Genomic DNA, 5,218 nt, shown 5'->3' with positions numbered 1-5,218 from the left:
AGCAGGTGCCACCATGCTTCCTGTACAGCCTGCAGAACCATGAGCCAATTAAACCTCTTTTCTTCATAAATTGCCCAGTCTCAGGTATTTCTTTATAGCAGTTCAAGAATGAACTAATATAGGCAATTATGGCAGAGTGTTTGGGGACAGTGACGAGGGCAGCTTTGGGTCAGTTGTGTGGCACCTGTGGGACAGACATGAGGGCAGTGTTGGACTGTGATGATGACGGTGATGGATCCATGAGGAGGCACTAGGTGTTTTGTAGTCAAACACACCAGAGCCTTGAATCCCAGCTCTTTCTTACTAGTTGTACAATATGGACAGATCATGTTACCTTTCTGAGCCTTAGTTTCATCCTCTATAACATCAGGACTATGATAGTGCCTGCCCCACTGGGTGACTGTGAGGACTGAAGGAGACACTGTGTGTGAGTGCCCTGCTCAGTGCTGGCACAGAAGCCACCTGATGAGTCTCAGCTCTGATCACCCCAAACACATTCCCACCTGATCAGGTTCTCCACATAGATGGACCTGCAGGCCCTGAAAACTTTTCAGCCCTTTCACGTCAAGCAATGTGGGTGAGGTTCTGCCACTGAATTCCCAGGGTGAGCCTGGCTTGGAGTGAGGCTGGTGGGGAGTGGGGGGAACTGACTCTTGGCTACTGAGTTCCCCTATCTTTCAGGTGGAAGCTTGCGAAAAAAGGTTGACTACTCTGGAAGTCAAGGTGCAGAAACATGATCGGGAACAGCAGGCAGGTGAGAGACCCCCAAGGAGTGTGGCTGGAAGTGTCTGGTGGGCTCTCGGGACAAAGGCAGGGGTGGGAGCAACCTTGCGAGTGCTGAGCCACCCTCCCCTCCAGCCTGCAATGTGAGTGACACTACATGGTACAGTGTGGAGAACAAGCTGGAGAAGCAGGCACAGGAACTCAGCAGGTTTGAGACCACCCTGCGATGTTGTGTGTGGAGGGTTTGAGAGCTGCTAGGGCCAGGCCAGGGCACTGTTGAAGGGATTAGGGGTGTCTGACCTCCTGGGACTTTTGCTGTCCCCCACTGCCCATCTGTGTATGTCCCTAGGATGGATGACCATGTTCCCCCAAGTCCCGCAGCTGGTGACTGACCTGCAATGTCCTGATCTGTAACATGGCTGCCCTCGAGAGCCTCAGTAAGAAGGGCTCCATGCCCAGCTTTCATCCTGCCATGTTGCCCTCCCCTACGGGATCCTGACCTCTGTCCATTAGGCTCCATGGGAACCTGCTGCCCCAGGAGCTGGTTAGAGCCCAAAGACGGCTGCCACCGGCCATCCCACTTTTAGGCGTTTTGGCCCGAGGCTGAGAACACTCCACCAGCTGGAGAATCCCCACCTGATTGCCGTCCACTCCAGGAAGAGCTGATGAGGTTCCCAGCCTAGGAGCACCTACATCTGGGGTGGAGAGAAGTCAACACTGCCCACGTGTGTCTCAGGTATTTGTCCAGACCTTCAAAGGCAGCATATATGTCAGGATGGGCCTCCGTGAACATGTGGGAGCTTGGGAATGAGGGACAGCTCAGATGATGGGACACATTTCAGGTGACTGCACCATCTTCCTGTGGCTGGCACGGTCTGCTTGGCTTTGCCTTCATGGTCCGAGTTTGCCCCTCTGTCCCTGACCTGTATGCTGGTCCACTGGCTTTCATGATCATCTTGGTAGTCCCATCTTCCCCTGGTTTAGAATCTACTCATCCTTCAAATGAGCCAGGCACAGAAAGACAAACACCTCATGATCTTACTTATATGTGGAATCTAGAAAAGTCAAATTCGGCCCAGTGTGGTGGCTCAAGCCTGTAATCCCAGCACTTTGGGAGGCTTAGGTGGGCAGAACACGAGGTCAGGAGTTCAAGACCAGCCAGGCCAACATGGTGAGACCCCGTCTCTACCAAAAATATGAAAATTAGCCGGGTGTGGTGGCGCGTGCCTGTAGTCCCAGCTACTCGGGAGGCTGAGGCAGAAGAATTGCTTGAATCTGGGAGGCGGAGGTTGTAGTGAGCTGAGATCGCGCCAGTGCGCTCCAGCCTCTGGCCAACAGAGTGAGACTCTATCTAAAAAAAAGAAAAGTCAAATTCATAGAAATCGAGAGTAGAATGGTGGTTACCAGAGGCTAGGGGCAAGCAGGCAAGCAAGGGAGTGAGAGTGGGAGACACACGTCAAAGGGTACAAGGTTCCAGTTAGACAGGAGGAATAAGCTTTCCAGATTGATTATGTAGCATGGTGACTAAAGTTAGTAACAATGATGTAAATTTCAAAACTGCTAAGAGAATAGATTTTAGATATTTGCACCATACACAAAAAAATGTATCTGAGGTGATGGGTATGTTAATTAGCTTTATTTAATCATCCCATAATTACACATATATTAAAACATCACACTGTACCTCACAAATACATAAATAATTATTTGCCAACTTAAAAAATAAAAGGGCTGGGCGTGGTGGCTCACTCCTGTAATCCCAGAACTCTGGGAGGCTGAGGTGGGCAGATCACGAGGTCTGGAGTTCGAGACCAGGCTGACCAACATGGTGAAACCCCATCTCTACTAAAAATTAAAAAATTAGCTGGGCATGGTGGCGCATGCCTGTCATCTCAAGCTACTCAGGAGGCAGAGGCAGAAGCATAGCTTGAAACCGAGAGGCGGAGGTTGCAGCAAGCAGAGATTGTGCCATTGCACTCTAGCCTGGGCAGGCGACAGAGCGAGATTCCGTCTCAAAAAAATAAGTAAATAAAATAAAAGAATTAAATGGCCAGGCATGGTGGCTTATGCCTGTAATCCCAGCACTTTGGGGAGCTGAGGTGGAAAGATCAGTTAAGCTCAAGACCAGCCTGGGTAACATAGTGAGACCCCCATCTCTATTTCTACTTAAAATAAATAAATAGATAAATAATGCAATTAAATGTTTAAAAAGGTAAAAATCTCTTCATCCTTCAGATCTCAGTTGAAACATTACTTCTTTCACGCCCAGGCACAGTGGCTCACGTCTGTACTTCCAGCACCTTGGGAGGTCGAGTGGGCAAATTGCTTGGGCCCAAGAGTTCGAGACCAACCTGGGCAATATGGCGAAACTCCATCTCTACAAAAAATATAAAAACTAGCCAGGTGTGGTGGCTCATGACTGTAGTCCCAGCTACTTGGGAGGCTGAGGTGGGAGGATCGCTTGAACTCTGTAGGTGGAGGTTGCAGTAAGCTAAGACTGGGCCATTGCACTCCAGCCTGGATGACCCAGCAAGACGCTGTTCCAAACAAAATAAAACAAAATGACTTCTTTCGGGGTAGGCTGCTCCATTCCCTGTACAAAAATGAACTTCCTGCAGTTCTAAGTCCTTCTGTAACTCTGGACTCCTTCCTCTGTGCTCCCATCCCCTGACCATCACTAGTCCAGATGTCTGTCCCACCTTATGGACAGAGCCCAGGACGGGGAACCACAGCTGCCCCTCCGCTGATGTAATCTCAGCTCCTGGTGCTGGGAGGTGGGTGGAGGGAAGGAGGTTCCCAAGGAGCAGACAAGGTGTTCCACAGCCCCAGGGCTCACACGGGAATTTTACTTAATTCTCTCTACCAGACCCTGGCATTGCTCTGGTGGCCACGTTATCACCAACAGCAGAAAACCACCTGGCCGACTCTGAATCACCAGTCACTGCTAGATTTTCTGTCCTTTTTGGCCTCCATCGATTCTGGATTCTTTCCCTTCCCTTTTCTCCCTGCTTTTCTTGGGGATGATGTATCTCTTTGGAGTGGGGCTTTCTCCTCACAGTGGTCTGCTTCTCCTTCTCTCTCTTCCTCCCCTGAGCTGTCCACACTTCTTTCTGTTCTGCAGGCTCCTGGTAGCACAGGTCACCCTGCATCCCCCCTGCCCCATGTACCATGCCTCTGTGTCTGCTGGCTCAACCTTACCTCTTACACAAACCTCTGAGGATGCAGGAATCTTTAGATAACTCTCTTGCTGCTCTTTGGGGTGATGGGAGATACAGAGTTTTTCTTCGGCTCCCTTTGCCCACACACCAGCTGTCATCCCTGCCTTCTGTCACTGGTGCCTGCTGCTGCAAGGGCGTCTCCCTGATGTCTTTTGCCTGCCCTTCACCTGAGAAGCAAAGCACAACCCTTTCTGTTCTGTTCAACGCCCAACCCCATGCACATTCAATCATCCTTGTTCCCAGAAGTTCGACCCTGTCAGTGGGCAGAGCTCTGATCCCTTTTACAATGAACCACGCCAGTGACTCACTTTCTGATCCTCCTGTATCTCTCCCCAGTGGAACTGGATCTCATTCTGCAATGCAGTGAGGCTAGCCCTGGATTATTGTCTCGTCTCTGGACTCAGCCTTAGGCAGTCACCTCTATGATCTGTATCATGGAAACGTTGGCTGTGGTGTTGAAAGTCAAACCTTTGAAATTCAAAAAATTGTTCTCTCCTCTATGGCCTGACTCTTGCTATCTAGAATCGTGTTTTGGCTTTCAGAAGTTCGCTTTTGTTAGAGGTTTGAAAATCCATTCAGAAATGCAGCTGACTTATATTGTCTATTGTTCATACCTACCCCCAATTTAGGGCTATGACTAGGGAGAGCTGTCACTGAGGCCTGAGTGGTGGGGCAGGATAATGGTTACACAGGGGTTTGATGCTGGTGACAAAGAGGCCTCATTGGCTGCTCCAAATATTATCTACTGCAGGCCTTTCATTTAATGTCTTTCTGCACTGCTTGGATTTTCTACCTGCATAAATTGTATGATTTAAATTAAAAGCCAACAAATAAATGAATGAGTTAAGATCATGCTATAATGGTCACCCCCACAGTGAAAACAGAATCAAACAATTCAGCCTGGTTGGGAGAGGATGATGTCAGGCAGGTTGCAGGCACCAGGAAGGGGGAGAAAGGGGAGGTTGGGCCAGGCGCGGTGGCTCAAGCCTGTAATCCCAGCACTTTGGGAGGCCGAGACGGGCAGATCACGAGGTCAGGAGATCGAGACCATCCTGGCTAACACAGTGAAACCCCGTCTCTACTAAAAAATACAAAAAAAACTAGCCGGGCGAGGTGGCGGGCGCCTGTAGTCCCAGCTACTCCGGAGGCTGAGCCAGGAGAATGGCGTAAACCCGGGAGGCGGAGCTTGCAGTGAGCTGAGATCCGGCCACTGCACTCCAGCCTGGGCGGCAGAGCGAGACTCCGTCTCAAAAAAAAAAAAAAAAAAAAAAAAAAAA

At 49.9% G+C, this 5,218-nt stretch overlaps 1 pseudogene; it reads left to right on the top strand.

Annotated features, from left to right (window-relative positions):
• Window positions 1-222: 222 nt before the first annotated feature.
• Window positions 223-5,218, top strand: part of LOC111521267 — a 14,173-nt pseudogene continuing 9,177 nt past the window's right edge.

Source organism: Piliocolobus tephrosceles, chromosome 16 (assembly GCF_002776525.5).
Source record: "Piliocolobus tephrosceles isolate RC106 chromosome 16, ASM277652v3, whole genome shotgun sequence".
In the NCBI taxonomy this organism is placed as follows: Eukaryota; Metazoa; Chordata; class Mammalia; order Primates; family Cercopithecidae; genus Piliocolobus; species Piliocolobus tephrosceles.
The sequence above is the reverse complement of the archived record's forward strand: the minus strand, read 5'-3'. Positions and strand labels throughout refer to the sequence as shown.